The sequence below is a fragment of the Canis lupus genome, chromosome 12, assembly GCF_003254725.2.
Source record: "Canis lupus dingo isolate Sandy chromosome 12, ASM325472v2, whole genome shotgun sequence".
NCBI lineage: Eukaryota > Metazoa > Chordata > Mammalia > Carnivora > Canidae > Canis > Canis lupus.
The window spans coordinates 50,210,634-50,237,476 of record NC_064254.1 but is presented as its reverse complement, the minus strand read 5'-3'; the positions used below and the strand labels follow the sequence as shown (position 1 = coordinate 50,237,476).

General features: G+C 36.7%; 1 long non-coding RNA gene across 1 annotated transcript in view; it reads right to left on the bottom strand.

Annotated features, from left to right (window-relative positions):
- LOC112658612 (uncharacterized) overlaps window positions 1-24,194 on the bottom strand; it is a 29,859-nt gene extending 5,665 nt beyond the window's left edge. The window contains exons 1-3 of the long non-coding RNA XR_003135826.3: window positions 24,088-24,194; window positions 12,484-14,436; window positions 11,230-11,440 (exon numbers count right to left, since the gene is read on the bottom strand). This is a non-coding gene — a long non-coding RNA (uncharacterized LOC112658612). The remainder of the gene's footprint in view (window positions 1-11,229; window positions 11,441-12,483; window positions 14,437-24,087) is intronic.
- Between the last annotated feature and the right edge of the window lie 2,649 nt (window positions 24,195-26,843).

The window sequence follows — 26,843 nt, the reverse complement described above, 5'->3', positions numbered from 1 at the left end:
GGTGTGACACTCCTATGTAGTCCATTGCTAATGGTCTTGTTCACAAGCCTGAGTCTGGTAAAATATTTAATTCAGCCGTAAAAATGACTACATTAAAAATTGAATTAATAATGATTAAAATTAAGTATTAACCATTCAATTAAATTTAAAAATAAATCCAGGGACTTTTAATTCTCCTTATGGAGAAAAACAAACAGAGCTAATAAGCCTGACAAATATTTAATAAATATTTAACTTCACATTCACATCCTATATGGAGAAGAAAAAAGTAAAATTTGATATCAGAGGTCATAAAACTGTCCTGTGGCTGAGCTTTTACAATACCCTTGAGTTGAACAAGAATGCTGATGGAGAATAAGCTTGTGTCTTCCATCAAAAAAAGGCATATAAACTGGAGCCAGGAGTCAGAGCATATTTTCAAGATGCCAATGATGTCTAATAATTTAACACAGTTTCTCATTGAAAGCAAAGGACTTGAGTGCTGGCATTTTATGGAACAATATGCCACACTCTACCGAAACACTAACCTGTGAGCACACACAGAGAGAAGTAGCAGCAGCTGTGGCTGATGCTGCAAAGGCAGGAGGCCAGTAATCTGTCCCTTCCTTGCAAACAATGCAGCGTCCAGCCTCACACGGGAGGATCGCCTTATGCTTACTCTGCCACCTTGTGTGATGCACACATATTACAAGACAAAACATTGACAAACATTTGTTCTTTCAGTTCTTAACATACTGTTTTTCTTCCTTTAAGAAAATGATCATATTTCCAGGGTGATCTCCACCAAGTCATTTGTGCAGTTGAAGAACAGTGATTTGATTTCTGAGATATTTTTATCTCAGGAGTATTAGCTAATGATGCAAGGGCACAGAAGCTGGCCCACATAAATACACACACACACAAAAGATAGGCTCCTAAAGTTGTGGGTATGCTTTCTCTGGGCTCAGATGACCCTGGTCCAGGCCACCCTCAGGTGGAGATGACATGGAACATGGGGGACCATGATGCTAATTTCAAGTCTCCAGGAAATTGACCAGTGGGTAACCATCCTTGGCATTATCCTATTTACCCCGTCCACCATAGTGCAATCATTGAGGCCAGCTCTGACCCTGCTTCCTTGTGTTTATATCTATGCTTAGGAACAACAACGGGGATTTCGAATAAAACATTCCAAATGACTTCCCTGACCCCTCTGATTCAACATAGGAGGATGGATCTAACAGCCAAATAAATGCTGAGCCGCATTTGGAAGTTAGAGGACGCCACAGACTGTGGAGCCTGCCAAGCAGGGGCATGGTTAAATCTCTCAGACCACCAGCTTGGGGCAAATCTTTACTGATAGCAGGCCAACTATCTTTAGGCTAAACATGAAACCTGTCATCCTGTTCTGAATGGTCTGAATTAATAATGATTACTGAACCATATATACTCTGGTTCCAAAGTAAATGTCAAATTTGAATCCTGGCACTACTGAATTGCTGCTACACTACTCTAAATACAACCACACAGGAGTAATGCTTATTTAAATCATAATACTGGCAAAATATTAACGTTTTTCAACAACACTGTTTTCCTTTTTACTTGCTGTTTATATTACTCCTTTTGATTCTTACAATCATATCTGCAATCTCATCAGTTATCAAGGACAGTTTGCAATGACCCCCATTAGATGTGTGAACATGAACAGAAAGCACTTCTCCAGAAGATGCTGTCTACTAGGGAGAGCTAGTCTCGGCTCTGGGCTCTGGCATCTGTCTGATTTGGATTTGAATCCCACCTCAAGTCTTCCCAACAAATCTGAGTTCAGTGTAAAGGAGAGATAATAGTATCTATGCTGGTAGTTTCTGTGTATTAGAGATAATATATACACAATGCCCAGTGCATTAGAGGCAGATAGTATGAGGTTACTCCTAATAGTATGAATAACATTCAATCAAGTGTGGTCAGAAGAGGAATTGCAAAGAGAGGGAGACATAATGGGAGACCTTAAACATACTATGCCTAAGATTAAATGATATTGATAATGCTCAAATCTTATACTTTGAGATGGCTGAGAAAATAATGTTTTTTTTTCTTTTAGTCTTGCTATCATTTATTGACAAGTATTTAACAGGAATATTATGTTATGCTGTGTTATTTTATATTATGTTGTGTTATACAGAGCAATGAAGTTGTTTACGGAATTCCTACTCAAAGTTTAATGGTATCATAACTGAAAGCATCATGGTAATTTACCAGATATTTATATGATCCTATTGCCAGGGTTGTCTGTGGCAGATCTGGAGTTGTGTTATGTGAGAGAGGATGAGGTTATTGCTTCACCTGTCAAATTCCATCTTTCAGAATAATTCCACCAAGTATATTAAGAAAATGATGTAGAAAGAGGTTTTCTTAAGAGAAAGCAGCATTTCCTAAGAGAAAGCAGCAGCACCTTATTTGCACATGGAAAGAGTGTGATAGTCTCAGCTCCTGATGAGCATTATCTGTCCAGTTCAGATAACAGACACCACCTGACCCAAGTCCCCAAAACCCCCAGGACCAGATGTTGCCCCCTCCCTTAGGATGGGGTCACTCACTTAGCTCTCATCCCTGGACCTGCTGCAGATTGGGGGAGGGGCCCTTTCTTAGCCTCCTAAGGCATGAGACAGAACTTCTTAAATCCACGTTTTGCACCAACAGTCACTCCTCTCCACCACCAACTAAATCCTACACCCTCTTCTATCGTGAGCCCCTTGAGAAAAAGTATTTTCCCCTGAAGACATTTCTCTTTTGTTCTTAATTACAATATCCCAAGTGCAAATGTCCTTTTCTAGCATTTTAAGAGCCTACAAGTGGAATGTATGGGTGAGGTGAGCGTTGCATATAGCATCCTGCCCTTTGGGAGCTTCTCCCTCAAGGACAAGGACCAGGACTTTGTAGTTGTAGCCTAACCTCAGTATAGGGCCACATGCACAGTAAAGGACTGCTCATGATTGTTGCTTGAATGGCTAAAAGAATGAACAAACTTCTAGGTTAGGCACAAAGATTTTAATCACTATCAAGGGTTAACGTTTTCTGTTCAGAGAGTGTTCTTATTTTGCTTACTCTTCCAGAGTGACATCTAGCAATCTTTTAAACAGTTTCTGCCACCTGCTTCTATATTTGTTATCACCCATTTCTTTTCTGTCAGAAATCTCTGTGTTATATTTAACTGAGATCCTAAAAGAAATTTTAACATCTCCTGATCAGCATCTTTTAATTAGCATATTGAGCTTCCCTGAATGCCAGAGAAAATTGCAGTATTCATCGAAGCTACTAATACTGACAGAATTGGAAAACACTAGAATATTAAAACAACTGGTGCAAATCAAAAATCAATTTCCAGAGAACCTTTACAAGATAGGAAAACAAGAAATAATGACCAGGAAAAATTATTTCTGTTCGCTTGAGAGAAATGTCTGAATCTTTATGCAAAATGATTAATTATTTTAGAAACCCATGAGGTTTTCATAATGCATATCTACTAATTTGGTAAAGCATGTAATGACATGTGAAATGCTTAGGACATTGCCTGACACATAGCAAGCAAGAAAACATGTTATTACCACCAAAAAAAAATTTTAAGCTTACAAATATTTAAGGAGATGATAGAGACTAAAAAAAAGCATGAACAGGATTAAGGGCTAGACCCATTTTAAAAATTAAAGAATCCCAATTTGTTTTGCCTTTAAAAGTATAATTTAATTTTGTTACCATGATGAGACATCTAACCTGATTCCTACCTGGACAGAAAAATGGAATCAGAAAAAAAAGGGGGGGCTGATATTTTAAGGATTTGTACAAATTCAAGAGAAGAACGTCATCAATATAAAGATGAATGAACACTAAAACAGGCTATCTAGATTGGAATATCTGTTCCTAAACATGTTTAAAGATGGTCTTAGTCAGATAACCTGAAAGTCCCTCTTTGTAACATTATTTATGGATGACACAGAATCGATCACTATGAGGAACTCTTCCGAATTCTCCATGAAGTTCAAGAAATGTTACGATTGGTATGGAATGAAGCAAAAAGACCCTAAAAGGAATCTTAATTCTTCTTCCTTGTCTAGTCTAGGAAAAACATATATAATCTGAGCATCAAAAAAATGTGCTCACCTGGAGGCAATAGAGATTCAAAGGAATTCAGCAAAAGCCTGGACAGCCCTAAACGCTCTTACTCGTTCTGTTTGGCTTCTAGGAGCATCCATCTTTGCTGCACCATTTCTGCATTCCTCTTGTCTATCTCACTCTTGTAAGCAAGAAAAGAGATCAAAGTATAGAAAAGTTCTTTTCAGGTGCTTGAGAGAGCAAGAGTCTGTGTATTTTAAATGATACCTGCCACAGGAATAAAGCATGCCAAAGCGCTGGCTGTACACAATTGTGCTTCCAAGTCTGAGAATGATAACCCCCCAGATTAAGACTAAGCCAGCCTGAAAGCTGGGAAGATGGACTCTGAGAAGCACTTATTATTGGAGAAGAATAGATTTTTCAGACTTACGATCAAGACCAGTGGATTGAAATGTGGGACTTGTCAAGTTTGACAGTATCCCTTTAGGTGATATTGGAGCAAAGGTTCTGTACATGTCTTATGTAATTCTAGAGTAGTGGTTCTCGAAGTACAGACTGGACCAACGGCATCAAAATCACCCAGCAGGGACCCCAGGGTGACACAATGGTTGAGCATCTGTCTTCGGCTCAGGTCACGATCCTATGGTCCTTGGGGCTGAGGCCCACATCAGGCTCCCAGCAGGAAGCTTGCTTCTCCCTCTGCCTATGTCTTTGCCTCTCTTTGTGTGTCTCTCATGAATAAATAGATAAAATATTTTTTTAAAAAATCACCCAGCAATTTGTGAGAAATACAAATTCTCAGGCACTGTGCTGATCTGTTAGGCCAGAAACTCTGGGAGTAGAGCCTACCAATCATTGTTTTAACAAGCCCTCTAGGTGAATCTAATGCTTGCTGAAGTCTGAGAACCTCTGTTCTAGGGACATGGCACTCAAGTGTCTCTGGAACTATGTTACTAGTCATCCTTGGCCAGAAGAATCATAGGACAATAATTTGCCCATTCTAGTCTATTATAAAAAATGTTGTAGTTCAGAAATTAGGTGTCATGAAGAACCAGGAATGCAAGTGAAATAGTTCAATGGCTGAAATGGATGAATGGTTCTCTATGACTTAAAATATTTAAGATGATACAAAAAAGTCTCAAGAGCTATGACATGATTTACAATTAATATATGATGCATCTACTATAAAATATGAGCTTCCATATGTTAGAGCTGATTTGCAAGTAGGTGACACTATTGTTAGGTAAATCCTGAAATTAAACAAATGGCCTACTAAAACTTGTAATTGTTTTGGGAAAAGATAAGGCTATATGCTCTAAATCTTCACTGTATGATCATATCATACAATCAGCAATAGAATTAACAAAGACATATCATACAATTAACATACCATACAGTTAGCAATTGATGCAGAACTTCAGTAGCTAAATTTGACACAGCTAACATTTGTTATGTTATATATAGTTGATATTGAGTATAGTTGATGCTAGTATCAATGCCCCATTCATTAAAAAAGCTCTATGTGTTTATTAAATAAAATATTGACACTAAAAACAAAAGGTACATGCGTGGAAACACAGATAAAAGTAGAACATATTTCTAACCACAACACACTAAAACCAAAAGCAATGATATTTTTAAATTAAAACTCCATTCACAGGGAAGAAAATAGAAAAATCTTACAACTGGGTCAAGGAGGAACTCTATGTAAGTAAAGGTAATTTTCTGTGTGTTCATTATAGAAGTTGAAGGCTATATGTGGCATGTTCTTAAGTAAAATATACACTCTAAGGCACAAGTAAAATTTGCTAAGGGGACTGTGTGGTTTACTAAGCAGCACATTATTGAAATAAATTATTTCCCCCAGAGGAGCTGAAACTGAAGAACAATGAAAAGACTGATGAGATGTTCTCTATATACTTTGATATCATGGTCAGAGAAAACAAGCAGCCCTTTAAACATAAACCTCAAAACCCCATTTACAATATGGAAGACAGACCCTGAATTGTAGATGTTGGCTTGCCAGGAGGTAATTGCTCACTGGGACACCCTGCACAGAGTGATCTGTGGTCAGAAGCAAGGTTCCTGTGTTCCTCCTGAGGCAGTTAAGTGTTTCCTATTGTCAGATCTCCACACTTGGGGCCACTTGTTCAAAAGAACCACTGCTTGCTTTCATTCTTTTGATCCATCTGAGACAGCAACTTTAGAATCCCAAGAATAGAGACCAATCTGTGTTTCCTCTCCTTTTATTCCCTACATAAGGTAGTGCAAATGATAGTCTCAGTATAGGTCATCTTGCTTGCAGCCACCTGCCAATGGTGGGGGCTTCAATGACCTGAACATTTGGGATCCTGCAGCTGTTAAGACTGACGTGGCAATTAGTGTGGATGCAGGGTTTTGTCTAGCCTGCGACTACCACTGGGAGGGAAGTGATCAGGCTTTGCGGGTCATTCCAGCAAGGAGTAGAATAAGACAGATGTGTTCTGACCTCTATAAAGGAAAGAAAACTTTCCCTCTACCCTCCTAGGGTCCCTGGCTGTACCTAAAAATTAAACTGACAAGACAGATTAACATGAGAAAAGCACAGAAAGGTATTTAATATAAGTTTTCAGTGACATGGGAGCCATCATAAGGAAATGAAGACTTGATAAAAGGGTTAAGTCTGAGCCTTTTTCAACTAGGCTTGATGAAGAATGGCAAGTCTTGGGAAAACATGCTAGGACAAAGGGTATGAGCTAAGGGTATTAAACTGGGGGAAATTAGCAAGGATTGTTGCTTGTGATTCCTCCCAGGATCCCTCAGTCTCCTGAGATAAAGGACCTCTTTTCTTCCCCTTATAGAGAGGGCACCTCTCACCAGAGGGTCTTGTGATCTGCTTCAGGGGAGAAGCAGGAGGTCAAGGAGTCCTTATTGCTTTGCAAGGAATTGTTTCTCAAATTCCTTCTGCTTAAAATATCCAAGATCCATATTTTGGGCTGGCATATTCTGATTCCCTTCACCCTTTTTATTAGTTTCCTGGGACAAGTATTGAAGTCTATGCAGGTATAACCTTTTTAAAAATCTTAAGCAGGAAAATCCCTGGGTGGCTCAGTGGATAAGCGTCTGCCTTTAGCCCAGGGTGTGATCCTGGAGACCCAGGATCAAGTCCCACGTTGGGCTCCCTACAGGGAGCCTGCTTCTCCCTCTGCTTCTCTCTCTCTCTCTGTGTTTCTCTCATGAATAAATAAATAAAATCATTTTAAAAAAATCTTAAGCAGGGTACAAAGTGAGATGTTTTTCTCTAACTTATTTAGGGAGATATTTGTATCAAAGGAATAGGTGGGCAGAATTTCAAAAGAAAAGAGCAGTTTTACTTAATTGTTCAGACTGCAGCCTCTGGAGCCAGACCCAGTGGGTCCACGTCCTGACTCACAGACCTCTCTGCGCCTTACTTTTCTCATCTGTGAAAGGGTGAGTAGTACCTATAGCACAAAACTGTTACAAAATTAATTAGATTAATACTCACAAAATGCTTAAAGTGATGCTTGACACATAGTAATTGATTTATCAATATTTGTTAAATAAATTTAAAGTGGCTTTAAACAGACACTTTGAAGGTCGTAGCTGTTTTTCTCTCTCCGAGCAGGTAAGGAGTCAAACTTTTACATGAGGCACAGTGATTTCTTTTTTTTTTTTTTAAGATTTTATTTATTTATTCATGAGAGACACACACAGAGAGAGAGAGAGAGAGAGAGAAGCAGAGACACAAGCAGAGGGAGAAGCAGGCTCATGCAGGAGCCTGACATGGAACTCCATCCTGGGACTCCAGGATCACACCCTGGGCTGAAGGCAGACGCTTAACCGCTGAGCCACCCAGGTGTCCCAGGCCCAGTGACTTTAGCATAGCCTGCTTATGACCAGCCATCTTTGCCCTATTAAGTCTAGCAGTGAAGAAAAGAAAGAAAAGGAAATGAATGGCAGTCACAAATCTCACTTCCATTTAGGGGATTTTTCCTGAGATCTCCAATAGACCAGAAAGTAATATCAAAATCTTATTTTGATACAACAAAATGGTAATAAAATGCACTAAATTTTATAGAATTCATAGATCAACTCACAGGCAATTTTATAGTCAAGTGTTCTTATTGTTTAAAAAATAGAAAAGAAGGGGAAAAATAATCAAATTAATAATTTAGGCAAAGAAATACAAGTGGCTTCAGAAAACAGAAAAGTATAATAATAGTAAATTCAAAATAAAAAAGAAAAATAGTAGAGCTAATAAATTTGAGCATAGCTCTTAAAAAAGTAAGGCAGAAACAGCACAATTAGTAAAAAGAATACATAAAAAACTAGTACAGAAAATATTTGAAAATTATAAAGTATACTATAAATAATTATAAGCAAATAAATTAGGCAATCCCAACAAAATAGACAGTTTTCTGGATGAAAAATATAAATTACCAAAACTGACCTAACAATGAAAAGAAAACCTGATAAGAGCAATACTGGGGAAATTACTGATATGGTTATTAAAGAATATCCCCATAAAAGTTTCAGGCCATTAACCAGGGAATTATTTCAAACATTCAAGAAGCAAAGGATTCCCATATTGAATATAAACAGTTACTATATTGAGAAAAGATTAGACAGTATTCACATCATTCAATGGAATGAATATATATCCTTGATACCAAAATTTAATGACATTAACACAAAAATAAAAATCATACACAAATTTCACTTAAGACTGTAGATGCAAAATCTCTAGTTACTATAAAACACTAGCAAAGAGAATCCAAGGAGTACTGAAAAAAAAATCCACCGATTCCAAGCAGTTATTATGCCAGGATTTTAAAGAGGTTTCAATCTTGAGGAACTTTTTATTAGATCCTATTAGTAGGCTAAATAACAAAAACTAAATTGTTTAATAGATACTTAAAAGACACTTAATACTCATTCCTGTTAATGACATTTTTCCAGAAAAATAAATGGCCACTTCCTTGACATTATTAACAAAATATTTTCCAAATTAATTCCAACATTATATTTCATGGGGTAAATTATAGGATTTCTCCCAAATGGGAGTTACTCAGAAATACTACTCTCTAATATGTTAATATGCACAGTTCTAAAAAAGGTATAAGGGATGGGGGATGAGGATTCCTTGTCCAAATAAGTGTGGGAAATACTGAGTTGAATAAAGTTTAGACATATTTCTGTTATTAGGACTTCTTGAAAACATTAATAGGACACTGCCAATTGCAAATCTTAATGGATTGCAACTTTTTTTTTTCTTTTCTCAAAGCATAGTCCCCTCAGAACAGTTTGGGAAACATCATCCTAGAAAAATTCCTTTTATAATCAAATAAATCAAGGATGCCTATTATCTCTATTGCTACTTATATTGGTTTAGAGGTTCTAACTATAAAAGAAGGATGATACAAAAGCACACAAAATAGATATGAATATTAAACAAATATGAAAAATATAGATTATATTATATAATCATATCATATAATTATCTACAATTATATAATCTATAGTTATTCTAACATGTATATATTCTCAATAGCAATAAGGCACATAAAGCTTTATGCAAGTTCTGGATAAGAAAAGTAGACTATTTAAAAAAATATAAAAGTTTACAAAAATAGAAAGTATTTTAGTAAATGAACAGACCTACAATAATCCCAATTGAGAAAGTTGAAGACTACAATAAAAAATCTTACTTGTGGGAAGCCCAGGTGGCTCAGCGGCTTAGCGCCGCCTTCAGCCCAGGGCATGATCCTGGAGACCCAGGATTTAGTCCCACATCAGGCTCCCTGCATGGAGCCTACTTCTCCCTTTGCCTGTGTCTCTGCCTCTCTCTCTCTGTGTCTCTCATGAATAAATAAATAAAATCTTAAAAAAAAAAATTCCACTTGCATTAGCAGGAATTTACATGGGTGACCTTCAGTTTTACCTGAAAAATAAAAAGTGAGATGAGATTTTCTCAAACATTGATAGTATGATTTAAATTAGCAAATTCTTTTGGGAAGCAATGTGAAAAAGCAAGTCAAAAATCCTTAAATAAATCAGTCCAGAAATTCCACTTTGGAGTTCTAGCCAAAGAAAATAATATAAAATCTGGAAGTGTTATACATGCAAAAATGATCCACATTTCACTATTTATAATGACAAAAACTGGAAAGAGCCTAAGTGATAATAACTACCATTTCCAGATCACACATTTACTAAATACATGGCAGATTTTACAGATAGAAAAACTGAGGCTTAGAAAGGAGATCACAGAGCAAAAATGTAATTGAGTCTGTCCCCATGCCCAATTTCTGGGCAAAGCCCATGCTCACTTTACCTTCCCATGCTGCTGCTGAAGCTATAAAAACAAGGGACTACTTAAACAGTGTCTTTCATTTATTCTTCAAAGTATCCTAACCTTCCCCAATTAAAATGTGAAGATTTTGTAGTAAAATGGACAGTGTTCATTATATTGTGAAAGGTAAAGAAGCTATAAGTGTACATGTACACTGCAAAAAGAAGAAAACCCACATACCCAGAAAAAAAGACTGGAAGAAAACATAGTTCTAGTAGTTTTTTGTTAGGGTAATGACTCTATGGATAATAGTTATTCACTTGTTTCCAATTTGTTGATAATGTAGTTATATTAATTTTATCATAAAAAGGATAAGCTCAAAAACTGAAAAAGGAGCAAGAGAATTTTAACATACAGGAATAAATTCTGTAAGAGAGAAAGAGCGCTGAGTCTAATACAAAGTTTGTTTCTTTCACAGCACCTTCTATGTACTGGCACATATTGTGAACTAAATAAATACTTTGTGATTAGATTGAAGCATATCCACATAGAACATTTAGCTTTTTGCAAGAAACTGAATGCTTACCAAATGGCATTGGACAAGAAACAAAAAACCTTATCTGATTGAAATTACAAGGGAGATAGGAAAAATACAGTATACACTTTGAAATTTGGCTTCAGCATCATAATCTATTGATTTTATAATGTCCAGAGCAACTAAATGCAACAAACACGTAATGCGCTATGCAGTATACTGTCTGAAGTTACTTTGGTCATCGCCTAAATTTCAAAGAGGTAAGAGACACAGAGACACTATCAAAGAAAATTGATTTTTTACAGCTAATAACCTGTGCTTGGTGGCAGAACACAGTATCAAAATCACCATTCTCTGTTGAGATAATTTCAGCAGCCTTCCCTGCTGTTCCTGCGACACTCCCACAGCTCTCCATCTGCTGCCAGCCTCCTCCTGCTCCTAGACGTTCTGATGACCACACAAGTAGGGTTCAAAACGTGACCCAGTAATTTGTATTGCATCTTTGATCCTCAGCACCTTTTCCACTGTAATACAGAGATTAAAGTCTCAGGAAGGTAAAAGTGGTGACATATCTTTCAGGGAAATTGAATTTTTCCTACTAGAGGTGAGAACACTTAAGAGGACACTTTATCCCCAATACAACATTTCTCCTACTTTAGGAAAACAGTTTGGCCAGGAACAGAAGAAACATACTCTGGATTCAACTCCCAGCTCTCTCTCTAGCAAAATTATCTATTATCATGCGAATATTCCTGAGTTAGATACAGTAAGCCTAGCACCACTGAACTCTAGAGAATGGTCTTAACATCTGGATTAAAATTCACTTAAAATACAGAGGAACACCTGAACCACAGGCAGCTGCTAGCAGGTCCCTTGAGTATAAGCATCCCCCAGTATCAACAATAAAGAGAGGGCACTGGAAGGGCCAAATGAGATAACCCATGGGCTCTTCGTGTCTTCTTCATTCTTTAGTTAACCTTCTAGACATTAGCATTCACTGAGCAGCACTGTCCAGACTGAGATTTAAGAGATATAGAGTAATGGGAGAGAGAGCCCCCAGTAAAGAGAGAAAGACATGTATAGAGTACCATATATACAGAGCAATGTACCCCAAAGTCCTCACTGAGAAAAACCAAGACATTCCAACTGTGTGTATAGTAAAACAGGTGGTACTCTAATAAATCTTTGTATTTTATCTTTGAAAACAAAATGATTCAAAAATTGCAAAAACTAACCAACTGTATGCCTGACACCAGACAAGGCAGTGGGGAAATAAAAATAAGGGTTTACTTTATTACTTATTTATTTTATTTAAAACTTCATGAGTTTTCAGAATTTAGTTAACAAACAAAAAATGGAAGTTATACCAAAAATCAAGAGAGAAACAAACAGAAACAATGGATCGGACAGAAGCCAAGAAGATTTTGAATATACTTTTTTGAAAAATCAGGATCATTATGAGTCATGACATTCTCCCATGACTGTCACCAGAAGTATCTTGATAAGAGGAGTAATAAATAATCAAAGTTATTAGTGTAAAGTACCTGTTATAGATTTCTGTACTTACTAATATTTCTCAAGTCATTCAAGTAGATAATTATTACTTTTAAACTTTCTATTCAAATAGTATCTTCATCCTCCTCCTTTCTCCTCTTCCTTCCTCTTCTGATCGATGTGTCTTTCCTCAATTCACTCCCTCCTTCCCAAGACTACTGCTCCATGAGGCTGACATCACTCAAGTGTTGACCTGTTAAGCAGCTCCCATCGAGCATAAATCATAAGTAACAAATAGATTTAGTCCTTCCAGAAGGTATTGACATCCCAAGTTTCCACCAACTCATTATTGACCTCAAGGACAGTGGTCTTTAGAAGGAACTATCATAGAGGCACTTGGGTGGCTCAGTTGGTTAAGCATCCCACCTTTGATTTCATCTCAGGTTTTGATCTCAGGGTTGTGAGTTCAAGCCCCACATCAGGCTCCATGCTGGGTGTGGAGCCTACTTTAAAAAAAAAAAAAGAAGTAACCATCCTAAAGCATATGAAATTCAAAGAACCCCTGCTATTTAGCCATACCATATTCTCTGAACATCAGCCTCTCCAGCCCCACACCCAAATCATGAGCTTTGTAAATGATTTTACACCTTTGTTAGTGGCTTAAATTGGAAATCATGAACTAGTTGGCTTCTAGTAAAAATCTAGAACCCCAAATTAGCTCAGTGCAAAGTTGACATCTAAATCAGAATTCTCCTCCTGTTCCGGGTCTCTTCCATTGTGTTTCTTTAATTCCTTCATTGATGTTAACTTCGTTTCTAAATGAATGTAAAAGTTCCTACTCCTCACAAACTGTAAATTCAAACTCAGAGTGTAAAGACCTCAGAGATTCCCAACTTCCCTTTTTTTTGTTTCACTTTTTTTTTTTTTTTTCAAAACAAACGGCACTGGAAATTGACTTTTTTTTATTTAAAATCCCAGTGCAACTCAAACTGAAGAAAAGAAACTATTAGTACTCAGGTAACTCAGAAGCCACATTTGCAATCAACAGAAAAAGCAAATTACTATTGTTTGCCTGGTCAAGTCTGGTTTAATAGGATTTTCCAATACATAAATTAGAGATCATGAAGAGCAAAAGTAGCATGTGAAAGAGATGGATGTGCTTCAGGATCTGTAATCTGCATAACTCTGCTCTAGAAAATTAAGACAATTGTAAAGGAGTAGCAAGAATGGTGTTAAAATTATTTATAAAATAAATATAGATATATAGCTGTATAGATAGCATTCTTCCAGTGACCTAAATTCTGCACTTAAAATTGTCATCCAGAAACACTTCCAAATGATCCCTAAAAATAAATGGTAACTTTCACAAGAATCTGTATAATAACAGTGAAGAGAATGAAATGTAAGATCTTAAGCAAACTGAGCAGGGATTGTCCCAGCAAAGAAAAATGGCCTCCCTGTGCCTCTTGAGGAGCTCTTGTGTGATTACATATGATTACATAAATGAAAGTTAAAGGTAATATGTAATGCTCTCTCTCAAGCCTTGTAATGGACCTGCTCAATTAGAAGATTCTGGGTAACTGATCCAAGAGCAGCTATAATGTCAACACAAGAGAAAAGTGAAGATGTCCTTAATCTAGCTAAAATCTTCAAAACTCTGCAATCACACTGATGAGAAGATATAACTTTTTCATTTTCTCAAAAAGAAAACATAGATATTACTTTTTCCCCATATGAGACAAAAAGGAAGTGGGATCTATACACTTTCCATAGATTCCCTACATTTATCGTCTTCTCTTTCTCCATTGGCCATGTTGAGAGCAGGAGCTCAGTAGGAAGCATACACCTCCAAGTTTACATGAAGGACTAAGTCAGGCAAAGAAGATGCTTTTAATTAAGAACCAAATGGTACCTGTAATTACCTCCAATGTTATAAATAGGATGAATAGACTGCCTGTGGCTTAAACTGGAAATCATGAATCAGAAAGGTGGTTACCACAAAGTTGATATGAATTTCTGGAGCCATCTAGAGGAGAAAGAAGGAGAAGGGGAGGAAGGAACAAAACACCAGACTCATTTTCTGAGCATCATTGTAGGACAAACACTCTGCTACATGCTTTACACAGATTATGTGTTATGATGGCATGCCTCTACAATACAGTTCTAAAAAGATAGAAAGGCCATTTGAGTCTTTAAAAATCAATCTAAATGGAGGAGTATGGTTTCATGAAACTATAAAAAGAAATATGGGTGAAAAAGGCACTTCTTTTTTTCAGAATTGTTCAAGGTGATTTTTTATCTACTGATATGTATTTGATAGGCCCAGTATTTGGAAAGACATTATTATTATTACTTTTAAGTATGAAAATTTTGCTATTGTAGTTTGGATTTCTGGGAAATCACAAGCCTTTTAGTTTGAATCCCTACAGAGGCCATTGAATTAAGGATCATTGCTGCCACATGTGTGCATTTCACCTTAACTGACATAAAGGTAGATATGGAAGAAAAATTGCCTATATAAATATTGCCCACCTATATTTTAAAACTGATAATATCTACAAAAGCAATGGTTCAAAAACATTAGATTTATAGGGGTCCCCTGAGTGTATGTGCATGCGTGCACATCAAGTGCTATTGAGGCCGATTTGCGTTAGGAAACACACCATGTGATTCTGATGTAGATAGCAGGCTCACACTTTAAAAACATGCCCCTAGAGTTTAGTGGTTGACATGACAGGATGACGCTGACCATAATTATTCTTACAGTCTGAAGACTGCTTTCCTGCTAGGAAGTCAACTTAATCCATGTTGGTTGAACCACTCATTGACCCAGCAAAATGAAGGCTGACACAAAAGGTTACCAAGTAAGCTGTAATGAAACCTAAGTCATAACAACCTAAAATTTGGCTACAGACCCTCCCTACTCACCCCAACTTCAACCTAACTTTTTGAAAAGAACACCATGTATATAAATAGCTTTTATTAGAGCCTCCAGCTGTGACAAATTATTATTTAGCAGCAAACTTGGAATTCCATGTTCTCCAGGGCTGCTGAGGAGTGGACAGATCAAGGTCAGAAGCTTTCTGCTGCAGCAAGCCACACCTGTACTCACAGTGTGTCCTTTTGTCTTTCTTACTCTTTAGTTTGGCTAAGACTAGCTGTTCCATAATATCTTCTTTGTTCTTCTTCTTTGTGTCCGGCTCTTCTAGCAGTTTGAAAATCTCTCTCCTTACTCTGCTGATCCCTGTGAGCCAACTAAAAATGTTCATGCTCTACATTTGGCTTTCTATTGTCTTAAAAGTCTCCCAATTCCACTTCTAAAGACAGGAATAGAAATTTCAAGAAGTGCATACTTCCTGGCAAGAATGTCTGCCACCATTTCAAGACAGCCTCCTCCTGCCCTGCTGACTCCTTTCGACAGCGCCAGTGTTGCTTTTCAGACTCATGTCTGTACACTCATGATTCAGTGAGCACGCCCTTCACATCAGCTCTAATGGAAAGCAGGCTTGTGCCCTGAGGAGATAATGGGCCAGCCCACCTGAAGAAATAAGCCTTCTAAATGCCTGAGGCAAATTGGTACCTGCCCAAGAAACCTCTCAGCAGGTAACACTGGGGCAGTCCCACCCAGTTAAATCAGACACGGTCCCTGCATTTCTACCCACAGTTTTTTTTACCGTTCTTAAACTTCAGAGAAGTGGAATGTATTCCAGCTAAGCTTATCTGGAAACTCTTGACTTTCATCTTCATGGAAAGAAAAGGATTTTGAAAAGAAAATTTAAATGAAACTTCAAACCTCATTAACCATCCCTCCGGGGGCAGGCTACTGGCAATGAATCACAAGACTACCCTGCCTAATGGGAAATGTAAGCTGACTCTGGACTTGAAATCTTAGAGCCAACCTGGGCTGGCCGCTCCTGCTGTAGGTGAGAGGTGCTGGAGCTGACAGTTTGTGAGTGGGTTCCTCTGTGGTATCCAAAAGGCACCTTTAATGGGCAAGAGGAAAACTGGCTTTTATCACTCTGCCAACTCTTTCTCTTAGAATTATTTGTATTTATCAAGCGTTTCCATTTTATGTAACTAAAATAAAGAAATAAAGTCTTTCTTTACTTTCTGCAACAAATGAATTTCTGTGACCTCTGACCTTCCAGTAAATTGCAGCAATGTTGAGGAAGGTCAAAGAGTCAAGAAAAGTAAGTCCTGATTACGTTAAAAAATCATGCACAGAGATGCAAGGAAGAACAATTATAATACCAACTTCCATAGTATTTCTTCATTTTTTTTCAGAGAAACTTCACATCTATTATCCTTCTCAGTGCAAGCATCACCCTTTCTGCCCTGAAATATTTTTCAGGTATTAAAATGCAATTGTAATTATTTCTCTAAGACAGACTAAAAAGAACAAACTCCAGTGTGCTCCCTGGTAATATTTCTCTCATTTAAACTAGATTTAACAGACTTCATGGGCTTATTGGGAGAAAACACAATAATAATCCTCCCTTTCTTTCCACAATTACCAGCACTGAGTTTCTGCAACCAGTTTTCTATCTCCTGTTTTCGCCAGCTTGTCCCACAGACAACCTATCTTTTCACAGTCCAGCTTCTCAGCTATGCCCATGTCTACTTCATTGTCAAAGTTCACCTTGAATTCCAAACACTTGCTCCCTTACAGGCTTTGCTATATTTTTATAGTCATGATAGACACATTAATGTGGGCCAAATAAAATAATTAGAATAATAATTGTTACTATTTTTTAAAAGAATTATTTATTTTAGAGAAAGCATGCACATGACTGGGGGAGGGGCAGAGAGCGAGGGAGAATCCCAAGCAGACTGCACTGAGCACACAGCTGGAGGCAGGGCTTGATCTCATGACTCTGAGATAGTGACCTGAGCCAACACCAAGAGTTAGATGTTTAACCAACTGAGCCACCCATGCACCCCTCTTACTATTTTTGAACACTTAGAGTACACAAACTGTGTACCAAGCACTCAAAACTACCTGGTAAAGTAACCACACATAAAAGTAGGACATTGCACTCATTTCTTAGCCGATGAAACTACAGAGGGGTTCAGTGACTTGCCCAACTTCATATTGTCAGTAATCAAAAAACTAGTGACTCAAAATAAGGTGTGTTTGGTAATAATGCCCATATTCTTAACCATTACACACAATCTCATGAATAGACAGAGGAGTTCTCCCTCTTCTCATTTGCAACCAATCTTTTCTTAGATTTGACATTACTAGCAAGGAAGAAAACATACATAGCATGGCATTTGACAAGGTTTTTTTTGTTTTGTTTTCAACCATGGTCATGATTACTGCAGCTGCCGGTGCTGCTGCTAGCACATCTCTTAATTACTCAAATGCTATTAATGTCTCTGTTAATTTCAAGTTTTTTGAACAATAATATTCAGTAACACTTTTAGCACAATTAAATGTGCCTATGCAAACACTCAACAAATAACAGTTTCAGAGATTCTTAAGAATAATGACTGATATGAAATTGGCAAATCTTCATAGAAAGCATCCATTATAGATGCCCACATTTGATTTTGATGTTTTTCTGCATGCATTTTTCTGTTGTTATGTGTTTTGAAAGTTGTCTCACCCTCATTCTTGTACCTAGACAGTGTTTTGCCCACAGTGGAAGTTCAGCAAATATTTGATTTGACTTGAACCATTAGAGATACATTCATTCTCTAAAATGTATAGCAGAGTGAAATAATCTACCCAGTGAGCTGTTAATCTGCTAAACTATCAATTAAGGGCACAGCCATCCATAACAGCAACCATTAAAGACTATTAAGTCATTTATCTTGAAGTCTGTAGCAGATTTCTTTTGGCAGACTTGGACAGCTCAAAGCATCTGTGATATGAGTGAATAGGTCAATAATCCATACATTAAATGGTCACTAAGTACTAAAACTTTAAAATGATAGGCCACTAGGGCTAAATAGTTTCATTTATGAATATAAAATTCACTTTCAAAAGTCTCTAGACATGAGTTTCCATGAAAGACCACTCAAGATGTACTGAGAAAGGTATGTGTTCATTCATTTACTCCCAAGTATTATTAAGTACCAGCCATAGCGATGTGATACAATTTATGAAAGATACAAAAAAAGAATGTTGTCCTTAAAGAGCTTACCATCTAGTAGAAGTCTTACCTAAATTCTTATCCGAAGTCTTATCATATTATAACAATTATAAATCCATACTGTAAATTACAGAGTGGTTGGAAAGAATGCCTACTATACTGAAGGAAGTTAATGTACCATCTGAGTTGAGGTTGGCTTGGTGACAAAGAACCACAAAGACTTTAAGGAGCAAAGGATTAATAGGAACTCACCTGAAATGAGAGGATCACACAGCAATAGCAGATGCAGGATGTCTCCTCACAGTTTCCTAAGGCCCCACCTATTCCCCCCAAATTGCCCATAGCTACCAGTGGCATTGTCCAAGCCAGATGGGGACTTGTCAGTTCCATATAGCTTAATTTTGCATAGTACTATCATCCTTTTATACTTAAAGTCTTTTATACTTATGTAGAAATAATTTGCCATTTATGCATTTCCATTTAAGGGAATATTATAAGTGGGCATTATAATTTTCCCACTTCTCATGTCAATCTCAATATTAGTAAAAACTACCCCCTTAGCTGGAGTGATTAAGGATAAGCACATTCATTCCCCTGACTCTGCCCCCAGCTATGTGGCCTCTAAGAATTCCTGATCTCCACATTGAGGTAGTTAGTAGAAAGTGTTATTAAAATTTAAATTAAGAAACTAGAAAGAATATAGATCCAAAAAGATCTTGTGGCTATAGAACAGTGAATACAAGACAGCAGAATTATGGAATGCTTTGCGTTTTGCAAAAACACAAAGATATGGAAAGTTAAGATATATACACATTAAAATCTGACCAAGTATAAAGGAAATTCAGGTAAAGAATGAACCCTGGACTTACAATTCTAGCAATATGGCAGATAAATATACTAAAAGTTCTTTTTCAAATGAAAAATCTAGAAATACTGGATAAAATATAATGAACAGCCAATGAAACGTATAGCTAAGATAATAAAAATATAAAGGAAATGCCTACAGACCAGGGAAAAAAGAGAAAAGATAACTGAAAACCAGTATAGTAACATAATGTGAGATTTGGCTTCCTTGGGCATTTGCTCTTATCTATAACCTAATTTAAGGTTTACACTTACTTTTAACAACAACCTCTGGGGAGAACCTAAGCACTAGTCCTTAAACTGAATAGTAAGGCAACTTCATAAAGCCTGGATCCTTGAAAAGCTATACTCCTGGTGAAAAAGTAGGCATTATCTAGAAGATAAACTTAAAGAAATTGCTCCAAATGCAACACAAAGAAATAGAAATTATGAAAGAGAAATTAAGAGATATGTTGAACAGAATGAGAGGCTCCAACATATGTTAAGTTGGATTTCTAGAAGAGAATAATGAAAACGGAAAAGAAATTTGTAGAAATTATGACTGAGAGTCTCCAAAATTGAATTTGTAGCTAAGTGAATCCTAAGACTTAAATACATTAAGTAATCACTCAAAAAAGGTGTATATAACTTCCAAACCAGTGGGGATAGAGAATGAAAAAAGCAAAAAACTCAAAAGGATTCAAAAGAGGCAGATTAAAAATTAAATATGAAGCCAAAGGAGAAAACAAATTGAAAATATACGTAATAATAAATGTAAATGGCCTAACCTATTCAGTTAACAGGCAAAAACTGTTAGATTGTATTAAAAATAAATACAGCTTTAGGCTTTGGACAAAAATCACATAAAACATAAGGATTCAGAACTATTTAAAATAAAATGCTAGAAAAAATAATATGTCACTCAAATACTAGCCAGAAGAAAGTTAGATTAATATCAGAAAAAAAAATACTTTAAGAGACATTTTTAGGGATAAGGGAAAGTTATTATATAATAATAAAAGTTTTGATTCACAATAAAGATTTATCAATTCTAAATTTGTAAGCACCTAATCTCAACATGTATGAGAGAAAAAAATTTTGACAAAACTGCAACAAGAAATTGACAAATCCACCACAATAGTAGAAAATTTTAATATACCTCTTTCAGACATTGATAGATAAAGCAGACAGAAAATGAGTAAAGTGATAGAAGATTGGAAAAACTATAAATAAGTTTAGTTTAGCTAACATTTATAGAACTCTGCATATAATAGTTCAAAACTAAAGATACTTTATAATAATTAACCACATACTGTGCCAAAAGCAAATCTTATCAAATATCAAAGAATCATTATAATAAAGTCTGTGTTCTCTTGCCACAGTGCAACTAAATTAAAATCAATAGTTATTAATCAATAACTATAGAGACAGAAATCAGATCAGTTGTTGCTGGAAGCGAGGGGAGAAGATTGATCACAAAGGGGCATATGAGAATTTTATGGGGCAAATAAGAAATAAGCCATATTTGATTTTGGTAATGGATTCATGACTATATATTTGTCAAAACTCATCAAACTATACACCTCCTAAAATAGGTAAATTTTGTTGGGGGATAATGGTAAAATATTCCTATTTTGCCATCTTGCTGATGTCACTCTTCTCAAAATATTTTTCTAATAAAAAATAATAGTCTATAAATGTTCTCATCTCAGTTATAAACCTAGAAACAAAACCTGAAAAAATAAATTATTGGCAAATAAATCCAAATACTTCAGTTTTTTTTTTTTTTAATCATTGCCAAGTTAGGTTTGTCCTGGAAATACCAGGCTAATGATTCAATACACCCATTTTTGCTATGAACATACATCCTTTAGGGCCTTCTTTTTTCTGAGAAGTACTTGAGAAAAACCCTCCTGAGTATTTTTATAAAAATTACCATAATTTATTCTTTCTTATTATAAAATCAATGTTTATTTTAGAATAATTATAAAGTTTAGATAAGCAAAAAATTAATTACATAATAATCTTGCCACACAGAAACTATTTCCATATTTTTCCCTGTTTATATGCTCATGTATTTCCTGCTTAATTTTCTTAAATATTTTTTAAAAATTGGCTCTCTAAAGTGACCCAAATGATCTATTGACTTGGCATCATATATATTTATATATCTATAGATATCTACACTTAATCCCTAGAACATAAGAAAATAATCCCATGCCAATAATATACAGTCACAGTAATTTACTGTGACTCAGTAATGCCACCATCTTGAAATTCTTAATAATTTTATCTCTGTGTTTTATCAATGAACGTTTTATCAATGAATGATGAGACAATGAAGCATGTACTGAGGCCTCCCACCACTTACTGCTTCTTGATCTACCCAAATAGGATTCTCAGCTGTACGCTCCTTGTCCCCCTACCTAGTAACTGCTGCTGCCCACTGGCCCCAGCGCTCAGGGAGAGCTGAAGATGGACAATTAGCACCACATTGGAGGATAGGGCACAGGAGAATTGGGAGAGTCTACACTTACCCTCCAAGTTTCCCTGGGCCTGAGGGAGCACAATAAAAAGCAAATTAAAAAGTAAGTCAAGACAGAGTATGCAAAAGAAAGGAAAAAGCCATGTGCTTGCTGTCTGAAAAGAGATCTACATTTTATATTGTACTAGACCCCACAAATTATAGTAGTAGTCAGCCCTGTATACCTTATGCACTCACTCCTACTTCTTCCCTGCCCACAAAGTGCCAGGTATACTAAATTTTGTTTCACATTCAAACAAGCCAAGCTCATGCTTTTCCCTGCTTCTATACACATCATTCCATCTGCCTATATCCCTCCTAGGTGGGCCTTCTCTGACCACTGACACTCCAGAGCTACATGAGGTATTCCTGCTGTACACTTGAACAGTGTTTCCTTTTTCCCCCTCCAAGTGTTAATGCAATGTACTGTCATTGTTTATTTGTCTCTCTTGCTACCCCTGTTTGACTGTAGGCTCTGGGAGGTCAAGAACTGTGGTTGTTTTTTTCCCAGGTAACCAGTGCAGGGTAATGACTGAGCCTTACATTTCTCTAGCATGGTCTGATTTTCCCAGAACATTAATATTGTATCTAATTTCCTCAAACACACACACACATACACACACACCTTCAGTAGGCATACATAATCATTTTCATTGTACAGATGAAGTAGCTATGGTAAAGTTAAATGATTTGCCTAAGACCACACAGGCTGTGTGTAGCATCATAAAAATAAAAACAGAAACAAGTATTTGCTGAGCACCCAATATATGCCTGGCTCTGTTGGAAGAACTTTCTTTCTAAGTGTGAAATCACTTTATACTCGTTGCCACCATCCTGTTTTGGTAGGTATATTATTAAACTACTTTGTAAGGAGGATATTGTGAGAAATTAAATAACTCATCCCAGGCTATAAAACCCTTAAGAGCTAAAACCAAACTGACAGCTTGCCATTTGGCTACAGAGCTACACTATTTCCCAACATGCCATACTGCCTCTTTCATGGAATTGAACATAAGACATAGCTTCTTTTCCTAAAGGGTTTAATCAAGTATAGAAAGAAGATATAAATATATACTATGTAAGATATATATATATTTGAGATCTATATGATACACACACACACAAAATATAAAATATATTGTGTTCAAATTTGATCATAGATAGTGCTCTGGAGATGGAGAGGTTTACTCTGTTTTGTGCCTGGAACCTCCATGAGTGCAGGGACCACATCTGGCTTGTTCACTATTACATCTCTAGAGTCTTGTAAACAAAACTGACATGTAAAAGGAACTTAGTAATCATTGGTTGAGTAAATTAAAAGAACCAAAATGCCTGTTACCGCAAGTGCTAGAAAAAAGATCCACAGAGAAGAGAGAATTTAGGCTGACTTTGAAGACTTAGAATAACTTGGATAAGTGATGAAATGGTAGGAGAGCATTTCAGGTGAGGAAAACACAGCAAAAACACATGAGGGCAGAAGCATACTCAGGTAGGTTGTCATCTGACCAATTTGAAATGAAGTGACAGATTGTTTGGGAGGATCAGTATAAACATAGGTTGAAGAGGTAGTCGGGGCCCAATTATATAGGGATTATGTGCCAGAAAAGAAAGTTGGACTTTATTCTCTAGGCTCTCTAGTTTTTTGTGTGTAAGAATAGTGTAATCCAGTGTCATTTTCAAAAGATTGATAGAGCAGCTGTGTATGGGATCAATAAAATAAGGATAAGAGTAAAGACAGGAAGACAAGGAGGTTTCTGTAATTGCGGAGGACTGAAGCAACAGAAACCTGAACATGGGTGGTAGAGAGAGCTAAAAAAGGCTTAGATTTATAAAGCATTATGAAGGAAATGCAGGATTTGACAAATGAGTAGAAATTTGCTACTATTTCACTAGGGATCTAAACAAAATAGAGTATATGAAGGGTGAGGAAAGGCAATCTGGAAATTACCAATAATTTCTAATTGTAACAGTATTACTAATGAGAGAATTTTTTATAATCTACAAGCCTAACCCCTGGCAATAATCTTCTTCCAACTATATACTAGCACATCTTTCCAAATACATCTGTTGGATAGAATGCTTTTCCCCCCTCTCCCCCGAAATATCACAATCAGCTACCTCTGCACAGAATGCATGAGTCTAAATTATGTTACTAAGAAGCTGCAGTTAGCTGCTAACAAATCAAAGGGGGTGGATGACCACCTTATTTTACCTCTTTGTAATTGTAGGTATTGCTGCTGCCATGGTGGTCCAGGTAAGTAGCAAACTGCAAAATAAAAATGTTATCTTAACACAGGATCATTGTCCCTTAGTATGAAGATGTCAATCTGATTGTTAGACATTACATAAGACATTGTTAGCATAGCAATATGTAATTTGTGACTGATTAGCCTTCTGAATTAAAAAAAAAAAGTTGCAGTCAATGTTATGTTAAATTGCCCTTAATTTTCAGGCAAATATTTTTACTCTTATTTCAACTTCCTAAGTATATGTCTGCATAATATAAAAGACACTAGAATTAGAATTTAACAATATTATTCTAATTTTTAATCTGGATCTAATTATATCCCAATGGATTTCAGTCATAAGTATACTTCCTTTTTTAAAAACACAAGATGGGGCCCCAGCATCAGCATTCACATGGATTTTGAATATTTAATAAATTATTTTTAATGCACTAACCACCAAATATTATTTAGTTAATATTAAAGAAATGCTTTCTACTCCACTGAAGACACAGTACCAAGATAATGTAAATATTTAAGTTTAATATTTTAAGCCACTATTATAAGTTTAGATTTGTTGGGACGTGGCTGCAGAGGAAGGAGTTTTGATAGTGTTAATATAAAAGGCCTATATAAATATAAGTTTAGTTGTCACAACATTCAGAAATTAGCCATGTGGAGAAATTAGCCACCTCAATAAGAGGATGTTGACCTTTGCAAAAAGAGAAAGCAAATTAAAGGGAGCTTGGTTTAGAGACACAGAAATACAGCAACCATTGACGAGTTTAAGAAGAATATAGTGATTGAGCATGTGTCAGAGACAAAACTTATTAATATACATCCATGTTCTCACCCACCTCATTTTAAATAAATAAATAAATAAATAAATATATTTTCTCCCATTCAGCTTCTCTCCCTCCCTAATCCCCTAAGGATTTAAAGTGGTCTCTTTGCCAGACTAGTTATTCTGAATTATTCTGGAAAGTAGATATAGCAGAGAAGCCTAAAAGAACCCTGTGCTCAGAAGGGCCCCATGCTTGGTTTAATGCTTTACTGTAACCATCTGGAAATTCTTAATAATTTTGAACAAGACCTCACTTTTTCATTTTGCATGGGGTCTTACAAATTTTCACCTAGTCCTGATTGCAGACAGTGGAAAAATCGATAATCAGCAGCATTTAGCGCATGGCACACAAACAAACTAGACAGGACAAGCCACACTTGACAGTTATCGGTAGCTAGGAAGTCAGGTCAAGGGAAATTTCCAGGAGAGCCCCAGAAGACACTAGGTAGGCCAGGTGGGCCCCTGGGACCCTGAGGCCACTTACCACTCCTACTACACCTTACAGTACACTCAGACCCCCTTTTGGAAAGCAGGGTGAACCTTTGATATGGAAGAAACAATAGTAATAAAGAGTTTGAACTTTAAATTAGTTGAAGACTTAGCTGAAACATGAAGCCAAAATATCTTTATATTTTTTTTCCACCATTTTCAAGTATAGAGTTTAAAAGCAAAGTAACATTAGTGATAGAAAATAAAATTTTGGGGGTGCCTCGGTGGCTCAGAGGTTGAGTGTCTGCCTTTAGCTCAGGGTGTGATCCTAGAGTCCCGGGATTGAGTCCCACATCGGGCTCCCTGTGTAGAGCCTGCTTCTCCCTCTTCCTGTGTCTCTGTGTGTCTCTCTCTGTGTCTCTCATGAATAAATAAATAAAATCTTTAAAAAAATAAAGAAAGAAAATAAAATTTTCCTCATTTTCCCCCCATCTAAATCATCATATATAAATTTTGACCCCTCTATCGAAGGAAAGTAGTACATGCTCAAAAAATGACCTATTTCAGGTTCAAGGGCTTGCCTTAACACACATAAATTGTTAGAGCAGGCAATCAGTTAGATTCAAACAGGATGTCTGGAGGCCAGCAAAGAGGAAGTCACGGGCAACTATGAGGAAGTCAGAGGCCTCCGAATGAAAAATCACAAGAAACCAGATCAAATAGGATAGGCCCAAGATGGCTGACAAAGTAGGCCAAAGTTCACATCATTCCTTTATTATGCCGCACTAGTGTACTAAAATCTCCTCCCTAAGGAGGCCATGACAAGAAACCCCCAACCAGATAAGGAAGGGAAAGCAGTATAACCCATATTCCTGGAAGAGACCACCCTGCTTCCAAGAAATCCCCTCAAGTAATGAGTATTCTATTTGTTAACAACTGTCAATGAAAGATAGAAACCCAAACCCCAGTGGGCACAGCTCTCTCTTGAGCTCACCCACTCTCACATCTGGAGAGGGCACTTTCACTTTAATAAGCTTTCCTGCTTATACTGTTCATCCATGGCCTTGTATCTGCCCTTGAATTCTTCCTCCTGGCAAGACCAAGAGCCTAGAGCAAAAGCCTTTGGATGGGCTGGGTAAAGGCCTCAGGGCCCATGTTCTCCCCAGTCTAGTGGGCAATGGAGTTATCCATGAATATTTAGGTGTATGTGCCCTAGTTTGAAAAAGTCTCTTGTTAAACATTCTGAATAGAGGATGGTCAGAATACTGGTTTTGGGGTTGGAGGGGGGTATTGTGACCTCTTTCAGCAGTCATCTGAACACGTAACCCTGAAATCGGTGTATCTGTAGAGATGCTTGGCAGTAAATATAATAATCTAGAAAATATGTAGAATAAACCTCCCAAAGCAGATTATAAACATATACCAGATGGTTAGTCATTGTTTTTCTTTCAGAGTTCCTTATAAAAACAT